The sequence below is a fragment of the Macrobrachium rosenbergii genome, chromosome 48 (genome assembly GCF_040412425.1).
Source record: "Macrobrachium rosenbergii isolate ZJJX-2024 chromosome 48, ASM4041242v1, whole genome shotgun sequence".
Classification (NCBI taxonomy): Eukaryota; Metazoa; Arthropoda; class Malacostraca; order Decapoda; family Palaemonidae; genus Macrobrachium; species Macrobrachium rosenbergii.
Genome location: NC_089788.1, coordinates 27,146,823 through 27,159,932, shown reverse-complemented (window position 1 = coordinate 27,159,932; position 13,110 = coordinate 27,146,823). Strand labels below are relative to the sequence as shown.

At 44.0% G+C, this 13,110-nt stretch overlaps 1 protein-coding gene, 1 non-coding gene and 1 pseudogene across 5 annotated transcripts in view; all 3 read right to left on the bottom strand.

Moving 5' to 3' along the window:
* The window catches only part of LOC136831316 (acid ceramidase-like), a 182,331-nt gene that overhangs the window by 158,700 nt on the left and 10,521 nt on the right, over positions 1–13,110 (bottom strand). The window lies entirely within an intron of this gene.
* On the bottom strand, positions 7,758–7,876 carry LOC136831871 (5S ribosomal RNA). Its single transcript, XR_010851004.1, has one exon. It is a non-coding gene; the product is annotated as a 5S ribosomal RNA (ribosomal RNA).
* Positions 9,380–9,479, bottom strand: LOC136831850 (U6 spliceosomal RNA; annotated as a pseudogene).

Here is a 13,110-nt window from a genome sequence, read left to right as displayed (position 1 = left end):
TGAGGATCTGTCGAAGGTCTCTGTCTCAAAGAACTCAGACCCAGGTGTATCACCTTCAAACACTTTTACAGTTACACTCTGAAGATATCTTTCTAAGAAAATACCAAAACCCGAAACCTCAAAAAACAGTCCACAAAAGCGCTGCCAAGCCAAAGATCTGATGCATAAGGTCAGTCCAAAATAATTGGGGTTCAGCAAGACAGCAAAATGAAAATTTGTCCAAGCAGAAGCCACCAACAAAGATGTCCTCCCAGATTTTGGGGAAAATTTGAAAGAAAACGAATCTGGTTACTATTCCTCACCCAGTTGGCTCTGAGGTATAACTGACCTGATGTGTAACCTGGCCACAGGAACAAACTTCTGAACTGAAGACAGTGTTCCTAAAGGCTCATCCAAGCACTGGCTGAGCAGGACAGGCAAGAAATTAATTTCCGGACTTTCGAGATGCAACTGAGAATCCTTGTTGCTACAGAAAAGCCCAAAAATTACGAGAATCTATCACTATCCCCAAATATAGAATCAACTGTGTGGGGACTAACTGTGACTTCTTGAAGTTTATCAGTAATCCTAAATCTTGTGCAAGCTGAAGAGTCTTCTGAAGGTCCTCCATAATTTGGCTTCTGAGGGGGAGAGTACGAGCCAATCATCCAGGCACAAAGACACATTTATCCCTATGAGGTGTAACCACTTCGCTAATGGAGCAAGAACACAGGTAAAAATTTGAGGGGCCGTGGAGAGGCCGAAGCACAGGGACCGAAACTGGAAGATTCCGTCCTGAAACACAAATCTCCGATACTTTCCGTAGTCCTGGTGAACTGGAATGTGGAAGTATGCGTTCTGCATATCTATCATCACCATCCAGTCTCCCTGATGGATGGCTGACAGAACCAAGTGATCCATTTCCATCTTGAACTTCGTAGTTTGAATAAAGAAGTTCAGAGCACTGATGTCCAGGACAGGTCTCCATCCCCCAGATGATTTGGGAACTACAAAGAGGCAATTGTAAAATCCCTCTGTGCTTGTGTCCTCAACTTCCTCCACTGCCTGCTTCTTGAGCAGCGTCTAAACTTCTCAAGACAGCCGAAAACATCCCTGAGCCTAAAAGTAGGCTGTCAACCTGATGGAAGAGGTTACTAAGGGAGGTTTCTCCTTGAGGGGGATTGCATAGCCCTCCGCCCTCCTTTAAGACTTGTAGCACCCATGGATCTACTTTTCCTTGTCTCCCACCTGTTCCAAAAATGAAGGAGCCTTGCTCCCACCGGGACACGGAGGACAGGTAACTCATTTGTGAGGGATGGATTTGTTGGAGGGTTTTTGCTGGGTCATACTGGATGCAAGTTGGCTCTTGGATGGGACTGGAAGCAACCTCTACATCCTCGAAAGGGTTGAGCTGAGAAGTCCTAGTAGAAGGAACAGGCAGAAGGAGGACGTACAAGGAAGGAACTTGGCAGATTGAAGCAGGTCTTAGGTTGACCTGTTCTGCAGCTCACCCGTCGGTTGTCCTCACAAATACAAACCTGGAGAGGATGGGAATCTTGAGAGAAGAAGTCTTCTAGCACACTCTCCAAGAAGAACCCAAAAGAGCCAAACAGTTTGACTGAGGAAATAAGCTGTTCCTCCTCTGAGGAAATCAGACATCGGAGGAACCGAGGAAGGAGTGACAGCTGGTTTCTGTAACAGGCTCAATGATACTATCCAAATGGCGCTGAATAGAGCTTCATGGATCCTCAACCAGTGAGGAAAATGCACTAGATATGTCAAGAACAGAGAGTCCCTCACTGCACACCGACAGGACACAACAGGTTCACTAAAATCAACCTCTAATAGACAGTAAAGGGTCAGATGTCTGCAACTCTGACACTGTTGCGAAGTCTCGGATCTTCTTTAATGGATGTTCACACTTGATGTCCAATCAACTGAATGCTCAAACCCAAAATCATTCTCGGGGCACTATCTTTCAGCAAATGGTCCAGTTCAATGAGGTCAAGTGGTGCTCACTGGCAGATGAAGAATGGTGTTCAGACACTTATCACTCAAACGATGGGTGCTCAGACAAAAAAGACTCCCAGGCGCTCAGGCACTAAATTTTTGGACTCTGGGGGCAGAAACTTTATGTCCATACACTGGACTAACTAACACTTTCTTGGACACTTTGTGGTGTTCTGGACACAGAAAGGTGAGAACTCCCAGAAACTACAAGAGGACACAGCCCTTTCCAACATCTCTCTTCTCTGGGGAATATCTTCCATCAAGCAAACACTTTCCTGGAGGTCTCGACAGGACAGCAAAGCACCAACTATGCTTTTGAACCATTAGAGTCCAAGTCTCTGGAAGATAACGCATGCAAGTGTCACATCATAAATGCTGAACCTGGAGAAGGGGTCCTGGCTGGAGAAACAGGCTCGGATCCGGTAGCATACCAAGAGGAAACCTCACCGACCTCCCTTGGACTGCTAGTTCAATGTCAGGTGAGCAAGTTTAGCATCTTAGTCTAGGAGCAGGTTCCTCAAAGAAGAAATGACACTGCACCGGACACTGAAGGTGCTTGGAGTTCCCAATTGTAGATGGGTTCACTAATACATCAAATGTTATCAATATGTCTTCTAGGCTGGCAATGGCACTGGGTGGGAATGAGAGCCAGGGATCGGAGTTACAGGAAAAGTTGGATCGACTTGAGATAGAAAAGCAGTCACAGGTAAACAGGTAAATCAGCCAGTCAACCCCCGGAGACAAAACCTGACTGGCACCAGAGCCCTGGCAATGGAAGGTGGACAAACATCAACATTGCATGCAGTATCTTCCACTTCCCCTTATCCCAGTCTGAAATCATCACAGCAAAGTCCCTGGAGCAAACTTGCTCACTGATCTGGTGATTGTCAGATTCAACCTAGTCTTACAGTCTCTACTACAGTGCTATGATGCTAACAGGCTAGACTGACATGATTAGTCCAATCAAAATTAGTCAAAGTTGGGAAAGTCACAATAAAGAATCCTGAATTAACTAAGCTAATTAACAGCCACACTACAAAACACCATCACTTCACCAAATGAAGAATATCAGAACCATCTGGTGAAAACCAAAAATTGGAAGCATGGACAATGCTCCAAAGAATGTTCAGTCACTGATTTCTCAGAAACAATTAAACTCTTTACTCTGGACTGTTTGGACACTATGGCCCCCGCTGGGTAACAGACATTTTACCTACACCCAAAACAAAAAGCACTTGTTCTGAGCTGCCACGAAAGGGAAACTAAAAGCTATGTAATTATTTGGTAAGAGACATATATAAAAATACTTTTGATATATTTTTTCAGCTGTGTGAATAGCTAGAAGAGAGGGTCCAATGCTTGCTTATTTCAAGACAAAGGAAACACTCTTCATCCATCGCAATTTAGCCCATTTTCTAAGAACTCTTGCACTTACATAAATCAATTTTTTACAAAACATTTCCTTATGCATATTTCTGCATTTCTGAATTTATACTCCAAGTCATTAAAGAAGATGCTTACTCTCAAAAAGGGCTCACCTTATCTTTTGGCTGATGACTTTGAAGGAACAACACGGCAAGCCTTTCCTGCAGATCCTGTGTTGCAGGAGAGCCATGTTTTGATTTCTTGCCTTGGATTCAAGCCTTGGTTCCACCTCTGAATCATCTTTGCAAACTACTGGTTCTGAACAATCCCTCTTCCTTTGTTCTGATTTGGTCTTCCCAGGTGAGCAATCTTCCTCTGCTAGTTCTAGACCAAGGAATTTGTCTGTGAGGAACATGCAAATTAAGCACTGTACCACAATTTGGGAAAGTTATACAACATTATAAAAAATTCAATTAGTAAACAAAAATTCTAAGCTGGCAATACTGTATGTTCATCTTGAGGAATGAGAGCCAATGAATGGAGTTGCAGCCCATGTTGAACAAAACTTGATCATAAGACAAAAGGTTTGTGTGTTTGTAGGATTATTCTACCAAGAAAAATGAAACAGTCACATCACCCCAGGTCTGAGTTCCAGCATGACTCAACTGGATCCTCCTCTTCCTCTTTTCCATCATCACCTAGCAGTAAAAAATGTCAGCTGAAGATCTGTTTGCCCTCACTAAAGGTTTAATTTGTCTTTGTATGCAACCTGAGTCTTCCATCCACTATCCCACTAGCTAGAGTCCCCTTCATCTTCATCAGCAAACTTTTAGGGCAAACTTTTTCCCCTTCCTTGTCTTTTAACTACAAACAGCTTTTTCTGCAACATCCTCATCATTAGTTTCTACCTTCAAGTTCTTTTCCTTCCTGTCAAGTTTCTTTTTCTTTTCCAACTTATCTTTTTCTTACTGTTTTTCTTCTCCTCATCTTTGACTTTTTAATTTCCTCAAAATTTCTCTCTTTTTTTGGAAGTCATCTTTCTCCCTCTTCTTTTCATCTTCTTTCATTTTCTTCTTTTTCTTCTTCTTGGTATCTTTTTCTTGCAGGCTGTGGTGTGGTCAAAAGAACAAAGACAAACAAAATGAAGGATAACAGCAGATTCATTTGTCTGAAAAAATATTTTACTCACCTTGGAAAAACAGGAAAAACAATGAAACTAAATTAAGATAACAAATGATTAATTCAATGCAAATGAAGGATAACAGATGATTATTTAATTATGTTTAAACTTATATTAACAGGAATCAAGCATTTACCAAAAACAATCAAATATATGGCAAATGAAGGATAACAGCAAGTATACAGAAAAATGATATTTTAATGATAAAATAAAGTTTGTTCATACTTACCTGGCAGATATATATATAGCTGTATTCTCCGAAGTCCGACAGAATTTCAAAATTTCGCGGCACACGCAGTGGCCGGGCAGGTGGTTAGTACCCATTCCCGCCGCTGGGAGGCGGGTATCAGGAACCATTCCCATTTTCTATTCAGATTTTCTAACGCCACTGTCTCCTGAGGGGAGGAGGGAGGGCAATATGAATATATATATCTGCCAGGTAAGTATGAACAAACTTTATTTTATCATTAAAATATCATTTTGTTCATGAGACTTACCTGTCAGATATATATATAGCTGAATACCACCTTTGGAGGGGGTAGAGACAGCCAAGAATTAGGAAAAAACCAATTATTGGTAAAATTATTTTGGTTCCTTATCTGATAGCGTAGCTGACTGAGTGGTTACTGTCACTCTAGTCTGCTTCTGCTTTACTAGAGACCCCAGCGAGGGTAGTGACCTATATAGCTGGCGACTTCTAGATGATCTGTCAACGGGGCGTGACCACAATGTGACTAGATCATAGACCATACAAAGAGGACAAAAGAGCATTACTAACCACCTAACCAACACCTAAAGCGTTAGTTTGCAAAGGATTGGGAAGACTGCCTCCAGTAGTCGACCCAACAACCATAAAAACACAATTAAAAAGGGGATAGGATCAGAGTTACCCCTGTCCCCAAGGTTGCTGAAGCAGCAATGTATGGTCCCAGCGAAAAGCAATTTTCGTATGCTACCTAAACATCTTGCCAAGAGTGTGAGGCAAACACCGAATTGACTTCGCCAAAATGTGGCACTAAAAATGTCACTGAGTACCATATTTTTCTTGAACGCCATGGAGGTAGCAACTGCCCTCACCTCGTGAGCGTTAACTCTCAACAACTTGAAGTTGGAGTCGTCACAACTAGAGTGTGCGTCCTTAATGACGTCCCTAATGAAGAAATGCCAGTGCATTCTTCGACATAGGTTTAACTGGTTGCCTCACAGAACACCATAAAACATCCAATGGACCACGAGTGTCCTGTGTTCTTTTAAGGTAGTACTTGAGAGCTCTAACTGGACATAGAACTCCCTCAGGTTCCTGTCCAATAAGGTCTGCTAAACCTTTAATTTCAAAGTGTCTAGGCCAAGGGTTAGAAGACCTATCATTCTTAGCCAAGAACTTAGGGCTTAAAGAATAGACAGCATTGTGTTCCTTGAAGCCCACATGACGGCCTCGAACTTCTCTCTCTCTTCGCCGCGAGAGCCGTGAGGAATGCCGTTTTCTTGTAACATCCTTAAGAGATGCAGAGTGGAGAGGCTCAAAAGGACTAAACATCAAAAACTTGAGCACTACGTCCAAGTTCCAAGCAGGGGAATTAGCTGAGGAACCTTGGACGTCTTGAAAAGAGCTCAACTAAGATCGTGGAGGTCCTTATTGTCAGACAAAGCTAATCCTCTGTCTGAATACAATCGAAAGCATGCTCCGATAACACTTGATAGTCGGAACTGCTATATCGAGTTTTTCTCTTAAGTAAAGGAGAAAATCCGCAACCTGGCTCACAGTGATAGAGGAAGAGGAAAAGCCCTTCTTTCTACACCAACCTTTGAAGGTTGCTCACTTCGCTAGATATATCCTTTAGATGAAGAACTTCTGGCTCTAGCGATGGCCCGTGCCACCTGGCCAGAAAAACCCCTTCGCTCTGACCAAGTTTCGATAGTCTGAAAGCAGTCAGGTTCAGAGCGGGGAGATTCAAAGATATCTCGTGAAGTGGGGTTTGTATGAGCAGGTCTGCTCTCATAGGAAGGGTCCTCGGAACGTCTACCAACCAGAAGAGAAACTCCGAGAACCAGTGGTTCAAGGCCAAAACGTGGGGATGAGAGTCATCCTCGTCCCTTGTGAGGCCGCGAACTTGCGTATGACTTCTCCCAGAATTTAGAACGGGGAAAAAGGCGTAAACATCTATTCCCGTCCAATCCCAGGAAGAGCATCTATCGCAACTGCCCCAGGGTCGAGTACAGATGAGCTTTATAGAGGGAGCCTCGCTGTTCTTGAGGTCGTGAAAATATCCACAAGATGGCGACCCCAAAATTTCCAAAAATCTTGGCAAACCTCCTGATGAAGGGTCCATTCCTTCGGCAGGAGTTGATGGCGCCAACAGAGCAGGTCTGCTCGAACATTTTCGACCCCTGCAACAAAACTTGTGAGAATCGAAATGTTGCGAGCATAGGCTCAAAGAATAATCTCTCTTGCAAGGCTGAACAGGGAACAAGTAGTTTGTCCGAGTTTGCTAGAACTACACGACTGCAAACTTGGACCTCGAAGAATTGGAGAGCTAAAAGATAGCCGCCAAATCTTTGAAGTTGATATGCCAGGACACCTGTTCCTCTCTCCAGGTTCCTAACACTTCCTCTCCCTCTAGTGTTGCCCCCAACCTGTTGACGACCCGTCGGAAAAACAACACTAGGTTGGGGTTCAGAAGCTTGAGGGAGATCCCTTTCTGCAATTTCCGTTGGATCGAGCCACCACCACAGATCCTCTTTATATAAGGAAGAATTCTCAATTCCTCTTTCAAGTCTTCCTTGCTTTGTCAGTTCTCCAACAAAAAGAACTGAAGAGGCCTGAGATGCAGACTCCCAGAAAACAAACTTCTCCAGCGAGGAAATGGTCCCCAGCAGACTCATTCCTTCCTTCACCTAGCATGTTTCCTTTTCCAAGAAGGCCGAGACTTTTTCGTACATAGAAGTTGCCGTTCTTGCGACGGAGACGCTATAAAAGCCGCTGAATAGATCTGAATTCCCAGACACAATGGACAGTGAGGGGATCAGCTGCGACTTCTCCACAGACCAGAAGTCCCAGGGACTTCACGAGTTGCAGAGTCAACTGAAGGTCCTCCAGATACCTTAAGCCGACGACGCCGAATCAACCAGTCGTCCAAGTAGAGTGAGATCCTGACGTGCGACAGATGCAACTGCATCGCAACGTTTTTCATGAGACGTGTAAACACCCTCGAGCAAAATGTGACGCCAACAGCATCTGGTGTTCCCAGGCGGTCAACCATCCAAGTACTGACCAGACCCAACGTTGCTTAACTTCGCTGATCGGACGAGAAGCGGTGTTTTCAACGTGGTATGGCCGTTGTGCAGAGTCCAAAGCAGAGAGCCCTGAACTGGTACGTCTAGTCCCCAAGACAACCTGAGATACTTCACCGAACGTGGATGAATTGGGGCGTGAAGATAAGTATCTTGGAGATCCAAAGATACCATCCAATCCCCGGGATGAAGGGCTCCTAGTATTGACTGCGAGGTCTCCATCTTGAACTTTTCCTTCCGGACCAAGTTGTTCGACCTGTTGACGTCCAAGACGGGTCTCCAGCCTACTGAAAGTTTTGGGACTAGAAACAATCTGTAGTAAAATCCCGGGGAACACCGAGTCCAAGACCTGTTCCACTGCTCTCCGCTCGAACATCTGTTCGAGCAGGTCAAACAATTTTCTGTTTGACAGGAAGGCAGTTGGGAAACAAAAACAAAAGGAGAGGAGACAGGAAGGGAATCAAGTAACCTCTCTCTAACAGTAGGAGGGACCAAACGTCTGCCCCTCACTCTTTCCAGGCTTGTGCAAAATGAAGCCTGGTTGCAAAGGGAGTCTGGAGATGAAGGGAGTCACTTGCTACCTCTCTTGGAAGTGACATTCCTTCGGAAAAAAACTCTCTCTCGTGGTGTGGGTCTCGTGTTGCTTCCCATGGAAGCCCCTTTGTTATGCAAACATTTAGCTTTCGTTTACTTTTTGTATCTGAGATCGGACGATGATGCGTTATGAAGGAGATGCAGTTTGAATGTCGATAACTTTAGTTTTGAGAAAAATGATATTTTTGCTTCTCTGTGTATTTATTTGCTTGCCTGTTACACAGTTTGATGTTTTTATGACATAATGAAAAGCCAAAAATAGACCTGCAAAGTAATATAACTTCGCTAAATGAAGCTAAATGAAGCGAGTGTCAAAACAATGCTGAGGTTGGCCAAAGAACCGACGTTTTACTTAGTCAAGCTCTGAGCTGCTACTGACTGACTGCCCATGACTGCCCTGGACAGCATTCCTGTCTAATGGAAACTGATTAGTACTATGTCCACAGGGTTGCCATAGATCGCATTAGATATTATTTCATAGCTAAAAGGAAATTACCACCGATATACAAGTGACAATATCATTACATTATATGAAAAATGTAATTTGACTATGATAGGTTACTGTTTTGTTTATAACTTCCTAACTGTGGCGAACTTTTAAATAAAACTTTCTGAGAAGATAGTCAGGATATGTATGATGCCATATATAAAATATCCCAGAAAAAGATTTCCGATTTTTTCTTCAAACGCCTCCCCTTAAGACAAAGACAACTGCGAAGGTGGAGAGAGAGAGCCGAAGGTTGAAAAGTCTCAGGAAACAGATCCTTAAGAAAAAGCCAGAGTCTGATAATCAGAGGAAGAAGAAGACGAAAGAAGTTTCTCTTCATACAAAGGCTGTGACGAAAGAGGATGTTCTTCCCCAGCTGGTGGGTCTTGAGTGAGTGGTGAAAGTAGTTCGATTCGCCGATACGTGGCGGGAACTCCCGAAGTCGTCAACTAGAGTACGATATAGTAAACATAAAAAATGTGGAACGCTTCACGATTAGCGTGTCATCCTTGCGCAACTGCTAATCTTCTCTGTATCGTTCAATTAGTATATGTACTACTGCCAAGCAAGTACTGGCTAAATTAAGAAGGACATCAGATGTTGAAGCGGGTAGTTGTGCGTCATGATGTACAACAGGAGCGGCGTCAACACAAGACTTGAAGCTATACGGCGAGGCGAGCGCGGAGCGTCATGGCGTGGCGCGCGAGAGGCTCCGTGGCAAGTACGAGAAGAGTTTCACAGCGTGGCGCGCGGCGTCATGGCTAGGCGCGCCGAGCGCAAGGTGAGGAGCGCGCGTGAAGCGTGAGAAGCGCACGAAGAGCAAGACGCGCTCCTGGCGCGAGACAAGAGAAAAGGCCAACACCTCAACTCGGGGAAGACGAATAGGAAGCCACTAAACACTCTCTCTAGACAGACAGAAGCCCCAAAACATCGTAGCAGACGAGGAAGACGAAGAGGAGACGAAGGTGAAAGTCTGTACCTCTTAACAGGCAGATTCGAATCTTGAAAGGTTCATGAGAGCATCCAGCTGTTGTTGCAAACCCAACAAAATCTTACGCGTTGGAGAAGCCACTCTCTCGGGAGAAGGGCTGAACCTGAGAGAAGGAAAGGGGGCGAGAGACGTATACTTCCTTCCACAGGGGAAGAAGCTCTAGCCCTTGCCTTAGCGCGACAGGGGGGTCGAGTAGCGTCATCATTCGAAAAACACTTTATTCTCTTCTGCAGAGGAATATCCACGCAACTTTCGGGAAGAGTACAAACGTCTAGAGGAAGAGGACGTGAAGCGTCCTCTCCTCTAAGCTTCTCTTAAGAGGGCGAGAGTCCAACCGAGAGCTCCAACCCCGAGGCGGGGAGGACGTGTCGGAGGACGAGAAGCAATCCTTCAGGATGCGTGCCTGAGCACGATCCCTGGCAGCCTGGGTAGCGTCATCAGGACCTGCCGAAGGGACGCCAGATCGGTGGGAAGCCCCCGTAACCCTCATGCGGCTTTCGACATGCCCCCTCCCTGGTCCTGGGAGTTCGACAGAGGTCCAGGCCTAGAGGCATTATAGGGCCGATCTGACGCCCCCTCCACAACACTAGGGGCACTAGCACTAACACTATGCGTTTGAATTGCATTCACTTTAGTTTCAAGAGCACGCATTGACTCCAACACGAGAGCCAGGGAATTACCTTCTGCAGCAACAAACTACAGGGTTAGTACTAAATTTACTACAGGGTTACTAGTAGGAGAAAACCCTGACTGTCCATCTAAGGATGCACTCTAGGAGGAAGATTCCTCAGCCTATCACGCTCCAATTTAAGCATATAGGCTTCATATTTCTTCCACTCACCCTCAGACAATCCCACACATTCATTACCGATTATCATAGAGCATTGAACACCCTTACATATCATACATAAAGAGTGAGGAACTATCAAAGTCTTCGATAGCCTCACCTTACATTCACCCAAGCTACAGACTCGATAGCTAGAGGTAAGACATCTTAATTATAAGAAAAGTCAAAAGCAAAATCAAAAACGGTCCACAAAGAGCGTATGCCAAGTCACAGATCCAGTCGAATACCAAAAAACAACCAAAATACTTAAGTGACAACAAATTTCGAAATCCAAATGGCGGAGGAACTGACAACAGGTGTTGACAGTCCGGCGACAGAGAAAATCTGAATAGAAAATGGGAATGGTTCCTGATACCCGCCTCCCAGCGGCGGGAATGGGTACTAACCACCTGCCCGGCCACTGCGTGTGCCGCGAATTTTGAAATTCTGTCGGACTTCGGAGAATACAGCTATATATATATATCTGACAGGTAAGTCTCATGAACAAATTAGTTTTGAGCTTTTCAATGAAGCAAGAGTTAGTCACTTGCATTATAATAAAAGCTCTTTAGTATATTCTTCCCCAAAAGTTTCAGTGATTATGTTTAAACAAAACAACTATTCTTCAATTTTATTTTGACTGCAGGTCTGTCTTGAAAAAATAGCTATGTAATTATTGACAAACAAACCAAAACAATCTTTATGTCTGAATTTGCTTTATTGTCTTTATATTTGCCAAAAGAGGAGGGGGACTTGCATCCTCTTGCTGAACAAATGCCTAAGGTGAGGTGCTACCTGTCCTGAAAGGGAAGTTGGGCAAGTAAAAAGAGGTATAAGTGATCTGGCTCAAACATACCCCAGCATACAATACTTACTGAACCAATGGGTTCTTCCGGAATGCTAAGGATGAGATGGTGCCTCTGAACTCATGAGTTCTCATTAATTGTTAGATTAAAAAAATACAAATTTTCATGATAAAATTAATTATTTGGATACTTACCTACTGTCTCATGGGGCAAGAAAGAAATTGTGTTCTTGGCCACATCTTTGCTATCAGCCCTAAGAAAAACATGGAGGTGTTAAACTGCCCTAAGAACTGAGTTCTGTTTTTCCCAATAGGTGGCCCTAAACACAGTATGTTCTCATCTGAACACTACTTCTGATGTCCTCCCACTGAAGAAGAACTCAAACCTGAAGAGGCAGGGATTTTTTGTTGTATTCAGAAATCTAGGATAAATTCAATTAAAACATTTTTATCCCCTTGAAAATTTAACATCATTTGAGAGGCCGTAAAGCTCACTTACCCTCTTCGCTGATGCCAGGGCTAGGAGAAAAACAGTCTTTAGATTTTTCATGAATATTGATGAATAAGGGCTCAAAAAAAGTTAGACTTAAATGAGAGTCACAGCCCACTCAGAGGGCCTGAGTTCCCTTGAAGGACAAAACTATTTGAAACTTCACAGAAGCATGGCAATCTCCAACGGTGAGAGTGCTGGCTGATGTTTTTGTCTCAGGACTTGGCTACAGCAGACCTTTTCCTTTGATGGCACCATAAAAGTTTATTAATTATTTTGATTTTTATGAGGAAGTCTGCTACCTGCTGAAGAGTGGCTCTGACCATAGCAATACCCTGTCTACAACACCAACCACAGAAGACATCCCATTTCTCAATACACAGTTGCTGAGGACTTACATAGTCTGACGAGAAAACCCTCTTGCTTGAGGAGACACTGGATAGTCTCTAGGCATGAAGCAATTTTTTTATTTATCTCTCTTTTGGCAAAAAAGGTTTTATATCAAATACAATTTTTATCACCTTCAGATAACAGAGCTAAAAAGTTAAAAAGTTCCTCATTGGGCAGTTGGTGATGAAATGAATAAAGGCATGATGGCCATCCGATAGCCATCAGAGTTAGCCTAAGATTTAGGATGATCAACATCCTGTTGATTACCCTTCTGATCAGGCAAAACAGCAGAAAAGCATATGTATTTTATCCCATGGGTATTGAAAGATGTCCTCCATCACCACCCATGGGTCCAGGACTATTGAATATAGGACTGGAAGCTTCCTGTTGTACCAAGTGGCAAACAGGTCTATGCTCGGGGTCCCCTAGATCTTGAAAAGCCTCTCTGCCACACAAGTGTGTAGGGACTATTCTGTCACCATTACTTGTCTCTGATAGCTGAGCTTGTCTGCCACTAAATTCTGAGACCCTAGAGTGTACCTGGCAGTCAGCTCTACTGAGTGGTCTACAACCCACTTGTGCACCTGCATCATCAACTGGTACAGAGGAAGGGAAACCAACCCTCCTTGCCTGCTGATGTATGCCACTACCATGGTGTTGTCACTCATGAATACCATGGAGTATCCCATATCACTCAATCCC